At 31.5% G+C, this 14,472-nt stretch overlaps 1 long non-coding RNA gene across 1 annotated transcript; it reads right to left on the minus strand.

Annotated features, from left to right (window-relative positions):
- Positions 1–8,332: 8,332 nt before the first annotated feature.
- LOC147074316 (uncharacterized) lies at positions 8,333–13,510 on the minus strand. Its single transcript, XR_015070186.1, has 3 exons — positions 13,454–13,510; positions 11,101–11,179; positions 8,333–8,659 (listed from the first exon to the last, which is right to left on the minus strand). It is a non-coding gene; the product is annotated as an uncharacterized LOC147074316 (long non-coding RNA).
- Positions 13,511–14,472: the final 962 nt, after the last annotated feature.

Here is a 14,472-nt window from a genome sequence, read left to right on the forward strand (position 1 = left end):
CGGCTGTCTTACTTTTTCGAAAAAGATTTTTTCTAATGGCTATATTTTCTAATGAGTGTTTTTAGAATTATGTATGTTCAATAATTAATAATAGTGTGGTAAGGGAGTGTGATGATAGGTAGGTTACGAATGAACAGAAGGGTTTTGATGCGTGATAAAGTAGCCCAAATTTATTATCCCTTACAACAAAAATACAAATTCAATTACAGATCGTACAACGAGAAGTTTACAAATAATATTTACGAAGATTGTGTTTGCAATGAAAATTACTTTACGTCGAAATGAGAAGCGTGTAATTAGTTTGAATGATTTGAAGATACTAGCATACTGTTGTATTGTGACATTTGTTTTTATATTAAAAGAAGACAAAAGAAATGCCAGAAACGGCGTGGGTTGATTGCCGTTGTTTTGTTCCCACACCGTGGATTGTTTCCTAGAATGTTGTCTGCAAAATTTGTCTATGACATAAATTTTATCAATTAAATAATGGATTTCTCACGACAAAGTAGCAGAAATGCACCATTTACTTGTTAATTCTTGTAATACGACAGGTGAAACCTGACACGTAAGCATTCCTTCGGACTGCTGGAAATGCTTACACGTCTGTTCGCACGGACGGGTTTACTGATCGTAAAAATTTATATTGTTGTAAATTTAGGTTTGCAATACACTTTAAGATTAGTTATAAGATGTACTTATTTCTAGGTTTTCTTAAATATGACTTAAATGCTATTGACACGTTGCACTTGTCTGCGGAACTTCCTTCCACCCTCAATAGTAATTTTCTATTGTCACTCTGTTTTGTTGGTCGTCAAAGAACAGGAAGTTTGATATTGCTGAGTGATTACGCTATCCTAATTAATATTACGTTATTTGCACGCCTTTGTGACCTTCTCCCTTGAACGACGCCACTAATGGTCACTCTCCTTTCTATGCTACTTTGATCTTTTCTACCAATGTGACCTAAGAATTGAAGAACGTGTATCTTGCAAGTGACTGAGTGGATTATTCTCCTCTTCCTATCAGATTCGCTCGGTGTCAAACTGACAGTGACCTATTACACTCTACAATATTGTCCAATTAACATATTTTATTATATTTGACTAAGAACAAAGAGGTGTTATAAATTAAACCACAACATTTGTATTTTACTATCAAAATGAAATACTCAATTGATATCCTATCCGTCCTCAAAATGATTAGTTTTGGTATTCTTTTGGACACTCCACTCACCATCAAACCATTATCTTACTTTGCAAAAGGCCTTCTGCACGGGTTACATGTAAGTTGTACGTATGCAGTTCATCGTGGAATACTTATGTCATATACTCATGTTTTACGTACTACGGCACACGAATAAATGTCCTGCAGTGAACTGTTTACGTACAAATTTCAGGATACATTCTGCACGACGGTAAGAGAAAATGTGACTAAGTTTAAAGCGAGGTATTTACGTCCTCTCTTTTTCTCTTTAGCACGTTTCCGTTATTATCATTGGGTTAAATTAACACGGAAGGTATTCCATGCACAGGACGGTTATTGACGTCAACCGGCAGTTATCTACAATATTAATTGGTAAATTCATAATACGACGAAAATTTAGGTTGGTATAAATGTCGGTCAAATTCGGGTATGATCGTGCTGGCGGATATGTCCGAACCCAAAAATTTTGTATTGAAATGTTAAACATCCAACATAACCTACAATAAATTTTATTAATCATGTCATTTGGATTGCAACATATAGTAAAACAAATATTATCATACTAGAGTATACGTTTCATAACTTTGCACTCCGGCTCTCTAAAATCCACGACTAATTAATTGTATCTGGACGACTGCTTATTTTTATTGTTTTTTTTAATTGTATTTTTCTTTTCTTGTATTGCCTGTCTTATCTATGTTTCCTTTTCTATGTTTTTGTGTTTTTTTTTCTCTCTATTTTTCTTCAACGATTTTCAATAACTCTCCAATTATATTCATTACAGCTGTAGGTACATAATATTTGATCTTATTTAATTTGATTTATTGTGCCTTTTGTGTCCGCCTGTTATTGGGACCATCACGTCATATTATTTTTTTCTGAATTCTATATTTATAAATATATTCTGTGATCGTTCCTGTCGGTTGACCTAAATAAATAAAACAAATTCTCAATTCCTATGGTACAAGCGACCAAAATTCATCCATGCGATGGATCCGTTGGATATTCTTGCCGTATACGAAAACTTTTTAAAGTGGTTTTTGTGATGGTGCAGGTTTTTCATATCTTGGTAACGCGACATAGCATATGCGTTTCCTTTTCTCCGGAGTCATTGAGGTTTGAACCGAAGTATATTGAAATCGCTTATTCTTTCCAAATGTTTTACGAACAGATTAAAAGTAAAACCCTACATTTCTCTTTCCAGTGACATATATAGTGGACGAGGCTCGATTAGACTAAATTATTGATCATATCGATTAAAGACAGGATCTGCTTCAAATATTTACACACCATTTTTACTCAGAATGTTAATTGTTAACACGCCCATAACTCATTGCAAACGAAACGAAAAAATTCTTATCCGAGCAGCACCTGCAGTCATTTTAAAATAATTTCAACTTTCATCTGACACATAACCTAACCTTACCTTACACCAATATTTATTATCACCAATAGAGTTATTTTCCAAACTATAACTATCTCCAAGATGCCCATTTCCTCGGCGATTCGATAAACCTTTAGTTGAAATTAGTATAATAAAATTAAGCCTTCAGATTTCTTGTAGATAGATCTCTTCAGATGTCGATTCCGCGAGACGACATAATAATTATTGCAGCCCTAGCCAAAACATACTTCAAGGTGATTCACTAACTCTTGACAAGTCTCGTATGTCTAGTATATTATTTTTAATATTAATTCAATGATTATGCACTGAAGTAAGAAGGCAATCAATACATATTATTACTTACCTTCATTATTTACAATATAATATATAGTTGAACATACATAACTTGAAAACACCTCAGATATCTATATACCCACTAGAAAAAACTATATTTGAAAAAAATACGAATCTCGATGGGATTTGAATCCGTATAACCATTGGTGTTGCGCCAATCCGTACATTTACCAATTAGGCCACGAGCCTCCTATCTAATAACGATTAAACTAGTAGGTCATACATGAAATGCTTATCAAATTGCGTTATTATTGACTATCGATTGTTGTGTATTAAATCAAGGAATATTAATTATTTAATTTTTACTAACGAACGTCCAGCTTTCGCCAAATATTTTTAGTTATAAGTTATAACGTATATACCTGAACATACATGATTTTGAAAAACACTTCTGAGAAAATATAATAATATAATATTATAACCAATAGAAAAAATCTTTTTGAAAAAAGTAAGACACGCGGCAGAAATCAAACTTGCATCTCTTGGGTTTACGCCCCGTCCGCGCCATTGTCCACTATGCTATAAGGTGACATACTAATTACGACAAAGTTTAACTTTTAGCCTTTTATAATACTTGCTCATCAGCGCTCTTACAAATCAAGCTACGATTGGCAATCGGGTTTTGTTTATTAAATCAAAGTAGGTACCTACTACTTAAATTACTAACCGACGTCATGGATCTCTCCAATTCTACATTGAAGATTCGCAGTCTTCACAAGCAACACTGGATCTCAGTTCTCGGAATGTTTGTTCAGTACACGAGACGAGTTTTGATGTGAGAACCGGCATAATCAAGCAATATTCAATATATGTAAAAAGCTTACTGCGTGACGGTAAAAGGAAACGCATAAGGTTAAAACGCGAGGATTCACATCTTCTCTTTCTCACACTCTTACGGCAGGTCGTGAATGATGCAATCCGAATCAAGTGATATGAAAAAGTCACGTGGGCTTCCTTATAGTTAATTTGAAATCGATTTTCACATTATGCTGCATTGGTTACATAAATAAAAATCGGTGTTTGTACTTATGTACGCGCGTTAGAAGTTAGAAGTTATACTTCTTGGGCGTAGGCAACAAAACAAAATAAGCCGTTACCTGAGTCAATTAATATTACAGTGGATTAGGTTAATGAAAACGTACCCAATTCATCTGTATCTCATATTATAGCACATGATTATTCTATTGGACCAAAACTCATCTTTGCCATACAGCGGTTATAATCGATTCAGAAGTGCTCATGATGAATTAAACATTCACAAAATGTATTTATTTATTGATATATAATTTTACTCATAAATAATACTTATTAACAGCAGCAAGAGAGGCGCTGTTAAAATGTAGCGCTTATTGCAACAATTACAACCAACATATTGTAATTATGATTACTTATAACTAAACTTAATACTTATAATTATAAGTGCTAATACTTTGATACAAACCTACCCTAAGTTTGATAATATCTATCACTTTATCACTTTAGTGGGTCTATTCTATGCTTATCGACCGCTAAAGTGATAAAGTGATAAATATTATCTATTATATATATATTTTAACAGCACCTATCTTGCTGCTGTTAAAATATCGCACTTATTGCAACAATAAAAACCAGCTTCGTGTAATTGTTACAATAAACGCTAATATTTTGATACAAACCTACCCTAAGTTTGATACTATTTATCAATTTAGTGTTCGATAAGTATAGAATAGACCCACAGCGGTCGATAAGACAAGTATAAAATAAACCCACTGGACCATATCGTAGCTACCTCATAACAAGAGTATGTATAACCGGGTATCCGAACCTATTTTGTTAGTCGGAACCCTTAAAGTATTTTGTAAAATTTTGAGAATCCCATCCATGGCTCACACAGCTTAATATACAAAAGTTATTTTTCGGTCGATGTGTACAGAATAGACTCACGGGTGTATGAATGGTATTTGAATTCAACTAGCAGAATCGCCATTCGAAGCCGATTTGTATGTAATATCCTACGACCTGCGTATGCCTACCAGTGGCGAAGACTGGAGATAGGCTATTAAGTTTCGCCATAAATATTGCACAGTAAACTTTGTCAGTTTAACGTATTTATTTCGTTTTCAGATGGTGATGGTTAGTTTTTAAAATCCAATTCAACCCTGCGAAACCAAGCCATAATAAATAATAGTCATAAAATAACAAAATAATATAAATAATATTTTTTACCTCGTATTATAGGTTGGTTAGGCAGGGTTTAATAAATTACAAAAAATTAAATCATCAATATACGTAATATGTATTTTTTATCCGACGAAAACAAATAAGTATTAATGAAAAAGTGTGCACAATTATATCGTATCGCCCAAAATATAACGAAACTATTATGATTTGGTTTAGGCAAGGTTTAATTGATTTTTAAAAACTACCCAATACTATCTGTAAATTACAGTCTTAATTCAATAAAAACAAATACTTTTGACTAACAAAGTTTAATGTTCACTGTTTATGGCAGATCTTAACAGCCTACCTCCAAGCTTCGCTGCTGATGCCTAATCATAGTATAAGAGTTTTGATAGGTTTCTAATAAAAGTAAATCAACATAATATCATAAGTATTGTTTTCGAGTTTCTAAATTATAGTGAATTAAATTTTTTTTTAATTAATTAAGTAATAATTTTATTATAAGAGTCGAACAAACGCTTTTGCTAAAAAGATACAGAAAAAGCGATAGATGATTTAATTTGCGACAAATATGCAATATGTTTTTGAACATAATAATGTATATGAAAAAATGCGTAAGAATACTGTCCGACAAGAAGATCTAGGCAATAACCGGAAGTCGCTGTACTCAAAGTGCGATTAACTTAATAGGAGGGGCGGGGCGTGTTAGTTCACAGTTTTAACACGTGGACAGCTCGTCGATAACTGGAAGTCGTTGCAGCCGAAGTGCTGTTAAAAACAGGAGGAGCTTATTGGTTCACAGTTTTAACACGTTGACAAGAAGATCTAGTTCGACAGTAATCAGAAATAGCCGAAAAATGACGTGAAAAAACATAATCCACATATAAAAAACTCCGTAAACATTGATTTTTCAGCAACGTAACCATTAAATTTAATAACAACAGCTAATTTTTTCTTAATTAAATTATTTGTTCCTACGAAAACAAAAACAATAGACAAAAGGTTGTATGGGTTTGTTTATTATTTATGTCTATCCGACGCATGAATTCTGACGGCGATGCTTTACGGTAGCGAGTTATTTCACCTTACGAAGTCTCAAACTTCACAGTAATCGTATTCTAAAGCCACAAGAACATATTGTGTAGAACAGGCTTTGAGAAAATCACATAAATATATTGTGTCCACACCGGGAATCGAACCACGAACTTCCGAATGAAAGGCCAGCACCTTACACACTGCACCACGAGAGCCGATACCTGATAGTTCGTAAAGCATTCATAGCTATTCATAAATCAGTGTATTGGTATTAAATGGTATGCAGCCAATGAGGTATCGACTGATTAGTATGGAGTGGTTTTCAGCCAATGAGATTTTATATCGGGTTTGCCCAAACTGAAGTTGGGCAATGTACAATTTACGTTTGTGAATAAATATCTATGAGTGCATCAAAAATATCAAACCTTTTTGAATATTGCAATGGATATAATATTTGTGGTACCAACTTTAGCTATGTTTTTAATTTGAATACTACTATTTTATCTTATTAATAACATATTGTATGTGTTCACTAAATGTTATTTTTAGGTGAAAAAAGACAAGGTATCATAATACTGAAATAATAGTTAGGCTAAGGCCACATAGGCAGTTGCTTCGCTAGTGCTGAACTAGGTGCTATGCTTGTCTACTAAAAACACTACTGCCACATTGCACGCTACGAGCTTAGGTACAAATTCATTTGACATTTGGGACCACTCAAGTCAACAACGATGTCACTCTCAAAACTAACCAGAAAGCTACTTCTCACAGAGAATTTAAGTTTCAAATTTGAACTTGTTGGGTGCATAATGTCAATTCATCTCTAAGTATTTATTCTTGGAGAGTTTCAACTTCTCTATAAGGAATCTCGGAAATACGATGATTTTTTTTTGTTATTTGAGGATGAATCAGGAAACATTTGACTAACTTATTGTTGGCCAAATTAAAAGAGACATTAGAAAAGGTTGATACGCATTTCAGATGTTCTATAACACCCGAGGAACAACTTAGTGTTAAGGTAAGGTGGAACACTTTAGAAAAGTATTTATCTATTCTTAGTTTTTTTATTATGTCTCTCTGCATCGCGATATTTTTTCGTCCATCGGCATACTACGGCCCAAAATCACCCATGCGTCATTATTCATAATCTCAAAATAAACGGTTTTTGACGTTTGTCATACTGAATAAACATCCTCCGTCTTGCGAAATTACTAGGTGACACAATATAATTAACCAACACGTTTGTTTGCCGGGAAACTCACTACACTCACTCACTGGCGCGAAGCATGCAGTGTGGCCATAGTATAGTGTGCGTCCGTTCGCTAGGATATGTCACCTAGCACGTAGCCACCAAGCAAGGTACCTGCCTATGTGGCCTTAGCCTTAGTGTTCGGGGAAGTAACAGTACAATGCAAAGACGTGTCATTCAATCATAAATTTAGTGGAGATTCATTCATAAATTATGAATCGGTGTGAATCAGTATACCCAGCGCCATTTTTAGATTAATAAAGCCTAAGCATATCTTTTTGCACAAGCAACGAGTGGTCCACTGTTCACCTGTCAAAATCAGATCCCAGATTGCTTGACATACTAATTCGCCTTTTCTCGTTTCAAATTGAATTATACAAAATTAAATCAAATATATTATCTATAATATAATAACTATCACTGTTATTTATAAATAATACACATTCATGTTATTCATCAGCTGTCAATGTCTGACTAGTCCTTCACACAAAAACCGGTGGTAATATCGATTTCCAAAAAATATGTAGCATTGATCTATGCATTACATATTTTATAGAAGGTGTGTTAATGCTAGTGTATTATTTATCATGTAACTCATCTATCCAATTCAAACCATTCTCTGTGTGAACACGACAGACGCGTCAGTATGAACAATGACAGGCAATGACAGGTCATCCATAGACAACAACGGGGGGGGGGGAGTAGGAACAGTCGTTGTAAATGTATGGGCTTTCTACTTGAGTCGGCAATTATATACCGCATGTAAAATTGCGAACAAGAATTTTGTAAACCTCCGTTTTTTGTGTCCCGTGGCTTGTAGAGAATAGGGGAAAATGGCGAAAATTTAACTTGAATTCAGCTGAATTCCATAGTGATCATGATCTCCAGTGAGAAGACGAAAAGGGGATTTGGAGAGAATTAATGTTTTTTTCTTGTAAAATGAAAGATTTTATTTTTGGTTTTTTTTTTATTTTTTCAGTAAGTGTTCAGGAAGTAACAGTCCAATACAAAGACGTGTTACTCAAACATAAATTTAGTGGAGATCCATTCATAAATCATGAATCGGTGAGAATCAGTATACAGCGTGTAAGGATTTTGTATTATTTTTTTAAATTAATAATGATGAGCTCCATGTCCGTCTCCGTGTTGTCGTCCTGCTCCGGCATCAAAAGCAACAGATCCATGTCCATCATGGTCAGCGCCAGCGTGTCCGGAAACATGTCCTTTTCCATGTCCGCTTGCGGAATCATGTGCATCTCCATGATGACCTTGGTCTAAATGGGAAAAAATAACATTTTAAACTTGGTACCATAATTTATTATATTATTGCTTTGATTAATAAAGTCAACACTAAAATTTTGGACTACAGCAAGATTCGTATCATCACTATCAACACTCAACAAATATAACTTGATGCAAGATTTTTAAAATGTTCCAATTACTGAAATTTTCCATTTCAAGTACTGATTTTTGGTGTGGGGAGAGATAAAAAACAATAGTGCCATATATACATGATAAAGATGTCGAAAACATGATTAAGAATTCATAATTCTAGTGATTCTCTGGTATCATTGGTTTGATGAAAAATGGAAAGACACGATATAAAGCATTAATAAATATCGAAGAAATTAGAGGAGGTTTTCATTAAGCAGTAGTAAGATTACATCTGGCAACCGTTTAAGAAAAGGTTTAATTACTATGCTGAATAGGGTTAATGATATTTGTATTACCTACGTTATTTAAATGAGTTGTTTATAGTACACGTGTACCTATTTATTGAGTTTTTTGATGATAATAACAAATTATCTGAGCCAGATAGGTAGAGTCAGTTATCTCGCTTGGCATAACATCCAGCTTTGCGTCCTTACTACATAATGGTGGACATAAATATAATTATAAAATAAATCTAATGATTATGAAAAGCATTGACTTTTTGTGCTTAATAAGGAATTTCGGATGCCACCATAGTTTTTTCTTTGAAACCAACTTTCATTAAAATGTCAGTTTGATATGAAGTTTTTGCCGAAAACGTAAGCTTCTTTACGTATAACAGTTGTATTTTTTACTTCTATTGATTTTCGTAAATAAAAACTCTGATATCTACATTTTTTTGATGACTTCTTCATATAATAAGTATTTATATATATGGAAAATAAGTAGATGAAGTGTTACTTTACAGAAATATTAATAAACAGTTTTAGTTAACCAATGCAGAACCTATTGTGCTACCTACTAATTTGGTAACTACAATACATTATAATATTATTACGAAAATATTTAATTAATTGTCAAAAAAAAAATGTTTTTTTAATATACATGTTGGACTTCCATCTTGCGTCCGTAAGAAACTTTTCAAAATTCATATTTAACAATTTATTCACCAAAAAGCAACACGATGGTAGGTATAACGTTTCATAGTTAAGTTAATGATAATAAAATCGAGATTCGACTGTGCGTTGTAATACGCAAGAAACACGGTTTCATTTTGCCGAAAAATAGGCACTCTCAGTATATCATTACTATGAGAGTATAGCCTATTGGAATTCTGTTCATTAATATGTTCTGTGATGCATTATAATTTGTTAAATAATATATACTATGAGTATTAAAATAATATAATTTTTATTGTACATTAATGAAGGCACCAAACGTGTTTTAAACCTGTTTATTAAAAAAATATGTTCGGTAAAAATAATTTTATTTAAATAATATGTTCATTTAAAAACAATTACCTGATTAATATACACTTTTTACAAGCATTTTGGAAATAATATTATGATGCTGGTAAATTTCAGTAAATACAATTAAAACGAGGCAATATGATATTGAAATATATCATACAATATAAAAAGATAACCTATAATCTGCAATGTCTTTCTATACCGCTCAAAAAGAATTTTTGCCTGTTTCTCGTATACTCGGAGATTCAAAAATCTGTGCACATGTGACAATGCGCAAATGCCATATTATGACTGTTTAATCTGCAAACAAACTCACTGTACTTTTGACCAACAATTAGATTTTAATGGCATTTTGTTATAAAGCATCTTTTCTATGCGAACACTTATAAATAAATGCATTATCGTTCTTCACACAAAACACCCAACTGCAGGTGCCAAATTTATAATATTGTAAATGAAACAAATCCTCTCTTTATATAAATTTTTGTTATATATAAAAGGGAAGCTAAATAATAGTGTATTGATTCATAGTGCAGCTTATTTGTAAAATAAATCTAAGCATATTTTTGGAATTGTTAAATTCCGCTTGATAGTTAAATTATTAGGTTTCTTCTCCTTCCTTCCTGAACAATTTGCCCAAATGGAGTTAGCCGGTTTGTAGATTAAGCAGTCCTTATCGACCTGTAACGCTCATTTATATATTCCACTTAGATGGTTTCCAGATAAAAAATATGTAATAGTATTGGCGTCTTTAATGTACTTTTTGAGATATTAATTAGATGAAGCCGCAGTAGTAAGTTATTTAAACTTATATGTTTTAAATTGACGAATTAATAATATTAATATAGATTGAATGACGATTCAGACAAAGCTGAAAACAAATGGATATGATAAAATCTTTAGAAAAATTACGTTCATACGCATGATTATAATTCATGCGAATTAAAATAAATATATTATAAGAACAACTAAATCCTTGATATGATTATTATCGTAAAGTTAATGTTTTAAAACCAAGTTAAATGGATCCTTACCACGGTGCTCCTTGCGTCCTCCGTAAGGATCGGCACCGACGAAAGCGGCGAGCACCAAGAAGACGGCGAAGAAAATGAACTGTAATAAAAAAACACGGTATTAATACCCAACATGCATTTATTCAACAGAGTTAACTTGTGATGAATTATAATTATTGAGTGTTTATGCAAATGAGTACCTATATTATGACAAAAGGTTGCTAAATCTATGTAATTCAAAAACCAAAATTAGTTCTACGTTAATTGTCAAGAGAAGTATATAATAATATATATAATTTCTTGGCAACAATAAATTTGACACTTACATTCATTTGTACAAAAACTCCTTAAATATTTTAGATACAATTTTATGTATTTTTTTTGATTTTTCAATATGTACTAAAAATAAATAACTTTGAAACTTCTTACAAAACATACCTAATCTAATGTGAAATTTAATTCAACTGAATCACAAATCGATCGATAGCTTAAAAGACAAGAACACTCAGTAAAAATGATGTTCGATTCTCACTTTTTCTACATTTTTTCTAATAGCAATGTTTTCTGAAGTGTTTTTTAGTATTTTGTATTTTACAATATTGATTTAATGGTATTATCTTCAATACAAAGACATATTTGGAAAATATAGTACTTACCTTTATTTCAATGATTTAATAAATTGTTCAAATAATTGTTTTTAATTATAATTGTAAAATATACATAAATTGCTAAATTAAAACACAGAGTTGTCTATTTCTTCCTGTGAGATCAGTCTAACAGTATAATACGGTACCTTTACAATAAAATAATGACGGAAGAGTAGATACCTATTCAATTTATTTTTAGACGAAAAACTCATCCAAGGACGAACCTACGTAAACAATCTACGCTAGTAATAAAATTGGGTTTGTCTGTTCGTCCGAGTGCCCGCCTATAACTCAAAAACTGCAGAACCAATATTATTAAAACTTTTGCAGCTTAAAGACAATAACGTCAGTATCATTTTACATACTATTAATTCTTTTGTTTTGATTGTCGGTATTTTAAAAGATTTTTTTTTAAATTAATACACTTGCAAAAGTATGCTGTGAGGCGCGGGTAGAGAAATGGAGAATTCATGAAACAAATCAGTATGTTTCTTCATTGTGTGTGGCTACTGTTTTTTATGTTTATTATACGTGGAAGAAATCGTTGCCAATTACTAGTAATTAAACACTTTCTTGGGCTTATAACTTACTAATCACTGACGTGCTGCAAACTGATTATAAATTAGTCGGGCCTTGATGCCAACCCCCATTTTGACACATTGGCGATTCCAAACTATTTACTGGTTGTTAATTTAAATTTTAATCTTATCTTTTTTGAGAATTTCCATGGGAGGAAGGCCTTACTGTAAAATTATATTAAAAATCAACGTTTTTGACTTTTAATTATTAACACTAACTTGTATGTATTTATAAAGATTGCACTGAATAATTCTGAGTAAGTGTTACTATAAAGAAATTTATATTACCTATTCAAAGTACATAGAGACACATGCATTATTTTACCTTTATATAATTAAATTAAGCATTATTTAATCTATTGTACCTATATTCAGTCTTGAATGAAAAATAATTTATAATTAAAGTTATTGAAAGATTTTCACAGACAAATATAATAAACTTAATATATTTAAATGAAGAATTTATTGTTAACAAAAAAAGTTCTATAATTATTTATTTTATATAATATAATGAATTTATCATCATTAATAATAGTGTAATATAATTTGGTTTGCACTGGACATCAGTTACAATTAAGTAAGTACATCATTGATTACTTAAAAGATTGATAGCTTATAAGATAGAGCAATTACTGAAAGGAAAGGTTGTGATTTCGAGTCCTTACTTGGTCTAACTTTTTTCCGGGATTTTCTCTAATACGTATAATTCTGACGTTTTTAAAAATTATATTGTTTTTCACTAAGCGTGAAGTAATTACATAAAAAAAAATTACTTGCGACGAATTATGTAAAGATTAACGTTTTCAACAAATAAAATCTGGACGTTTAAATTAACTTTGGACCAAATCATGACAATATGTATTATATTACTGATATCACATCAGTTGAAATAGATTTAGAAATAATATAGCTCCCTAATCATTAGATTTATATTATTGCATAAACTTGATTGTCGTTTAAAAGTACTGAATATCTTCTACAAATAATTAAAAATTGCCGTATTAATAAGAATTACAATACATTTAAAGTTGTATTACGATTATTTGATGAATGATTTAAGTATATAAATAAATAGTTTAACATATTATATAATTGCAAGAAATTTAAAGTAATTAATAATGGTTGAGATAATAATTAAAAGTCACTTACGAAGAATTTTGCCATTTTGAGATTTGTTGTGTTCTGATCAGAAAACTGAGAGACTATACTTTTAATTGCTCAGTCTGGGAGCTTATATAACCAAGTTGTTTTTATTCTTCGTTTTACAAAACTTCACACAGATTTAGAAAAAAAAACTATCATCTTACAGAACCTGGTCAAGAGACGGTAATTTATTTATTTTGAGTTAGGGCCACCACCTGAATATATTGTGGTCAAATTAAATTAAATTAGTAATATACGTTTTCTATTGTCACTGTTATTTTAGAGGATGTCAAAGGACAGGTAATTATTTGACAATAATGACTAATGATGCTGTCTTAATTTATATGTTACATTAGCGAAGGGTTTAGGTAGACTGTTAATATCCGACATAAATAGTGTACACTAAATTATGTCAGTCACACATATTTGTTTTCATTGAACTAAGACTACACATTGTAGATAGTATTGTTTAGTTTTTAAAAATATTGTACCTATTCTTAATTCAACGAAAACAAATTAATAATTATAGCAAGTGTGCACTATTTTTTGTTGAATTGCCCCACAGTATACCAAAACTATTATGGTTTGGTTTAGGCATGGTTTAAATTATTGATTATTACAGATGGTGTTAGTTATTTTTTTTAAATTCATTAAGCCGTGCCTAACTAAGCTATAATAGATTAAAAAAATATTCTTCTACCTATAAAATATCAAAAATTATATATGATTTCATGGCATGGTGCAGTGCGCAAGGCGCTGGCCTTCCATCACGGAGTTCTGGGTTCGATTCCCAGTGAGGTCAAAATATATTTACATAATCTAACATGTAAATTCCTCAAACTTGGGAGTTTCACCACTATTATTGGGCTTCACGGCCTGTTGTGGTGTTTAATAAAGAAACAAATATATAAAAAAAGTATACTATAATTTACAAATAGATGAATATTTTTGGAAAAATATTTATAGTGGCTTGGCTTACGCAAGGTTTAATTGGATTTTTAAAATTAAGCAACACTGTACAATTT

The sequence above is a fragment of the Rhyacophila brunnea genome, unplaced genomic scaffold (assembly GCF_057557595.1).
Source record: "Rhyacophila brunnea isolate RB1 unplaced genomic scaffold, BYU_Rbru_1.0 scaffold_16, whole genome shotgun sequence".
Taxonomy (NCBI): Eukaryota; Metazoa; Arthropoda; class Insecta; order Trichoptera; family Rhyacophilidae; genus Rhyacophila; species Rhyacophila brunnea.